Here is a 1,871-nt window from a genome sequence, read left to right on the forward strand (position 1 = left end):
GCTTATTTATAACTCCTTCAAGAAATTCTCTCCTGGTTTACATCCCTTTTAATTGCCCATCTCCCTCTGAGCTTCAACACAAAACAAAACAAAACAAAACAAAAAAAAATGAAGGACAGTAAGTTTCAAAAGGATGTCAGTTGAGACCTTTTATAGAAAAAACTTACTTCTTAGAAGTTAACTTGTCAAACTTATGCACAGCTGAAGACAACAGATTGTGAAAACAGATCTAGCTAGAAAATATCTCAGGTACCCAATTAGATCCAGTTATTCTGCATCTGTGGATTTAAAATGATCATCACCCACAGTGGAATAGATGTGCCCCTTGTTGCTAAGATAATCCACAGCTTGCTTGAATGAGGCTATCTTCATGAGCTGTAGCTGGTTCTTTGAGCTCATGAAAGTTCAATCCTTCAGGTCTTAGGCAAGTTCTTTTCTAAGCAAACTCAGCACCTGGTTTTGGGCCACAGTGAGGCCATTGGTTGGCATGAATTTATTCCGACCAAAGTTCCCTGCTTCTCCCATTCCTGGATTGGCACTAGGTGTTCTTCCTGCTGAGGGCTGGTTGTGGGATTTGCTCAGCATCATGTGTGCATGGAGTACTTCCAAAATATGTGTGGTGAACTCATTCAAATTCTTCAGGGCTATGATCTTAAAGGCAACCAGGCTTTTTTGTTCTGAAAAGATCTCATGTGGTCAGCCACTTTCACATATGTTTCTGAAGAAGCCACAGTATTTTCACTGCTTGCATGATCTGTGTCAACCCACTGGTGAACATCCATGGGTGCAGCTGTCATGTCAGCCATTTGTAAACAATGTTGGTTGGAGCCTTCCCTGCAAGTCTGATCATGCCCATGATAGTGACTTGTGAAATCCCAACATTCCCAACTTTAACACTTCATCAACCAGAGTGGTGGAAAGCACTCTGGGATATGGTACAAGATACTATGTGCTGGGCTCAGGTTCTTGATTTCTTTTCAGCTTGAGTAGAAGGCTGCAATCCAAAGCCCCTAGGGGACTGCGTGAGGCCACCCGCACCCCCAGGTGGAGCTGCCATAGTTTCCAAATCCACTATTCCACATCTTGTCCTCAACTTCCTCAGGTAGGAGGCTCAGCAGGCTCTGGTCCCAGGGGACCCCTGGCACCTCAGGACTGGGTTGTTGCCACAGCATTGCAGCTACTTTTCTACCAGTTTTATGTGAACATTAAAAAATTAATAAAAACATATACCTGCTCATCACACAGAGATATACAAATGCATTCTTTATGTAAACAGTATCCAGTTACAAATTAGTAATACTAAGTGGTTCTTACTCAATTTTTCTGAAGTGCTATATTTTGGAGACTGTTCCAGTTTGCTGAAATTTCACTGAAGAAAGGCTGATGGCTTCTGGAACACCTTTGTCAGCTGGGAAGGCACACGACTGGCATTTGCTGGTCCTTTGCTCCCAGGTTCTGGTTTCAAAATGGCTTTCTCCAAAATGTCTCTGGGTTTCTGCCTCTCTTAGCTTCTCTCTCACTTAGCTTCTCTCTCTCAGTTCCTGTGCATCCTTGTTTGTTTTCCCAGGGTGTTTCTCTAAGAGTTTAGGAGTCCTGTCTTAGCTCCTCCAGGGCAAACTCTGGGTTTCATCTCTTAGCTTAGCATCTCCAAATTTCTTTCTGTCTGTTATCTCCAAGTGTCAGTGTTGGTGTCTGCTCTTGGGCTCTCTTAATCAACACCCACCATGAATGCATGGGGCCACACCTCCATGGAAATAATCTAATAGAAAAGTCTCACCCACAATAATTTCACATCCACAAGACTGGATTAAAAGAATATGACCTTTCCTGGGGTACATAACAGTTTCAGACCAGCACAGAGGCCCTTCCAT

General features: G+C 43.2%; 1 pseudogene; it reads right to left on the minus strand.

The window, feature by feature from the left end:
- Nucleotides 1-267: 267 nt before the first annotated feature.
- Nucleotides 268-1,082, minus strand: LOC119538519 (annotated as a pseudogene).
- Nucleotides 1,083-1,871: the final 789 nt, after the last annotated feature.

This window comes from Choloepus didactylus, chromosome 6 (genome assembly GCF_015220235.1).
Source record: "Choloepus didactylus isolate mChoDid1 chromosome 6, mChoDid1.pri, whole genome shotgun sequence".
NCBI lineage: Eukaryota > Metazoa > Chordata > Mammalia > Pilosa > Megalonychidae > Choloepus > Choloepus didactylus.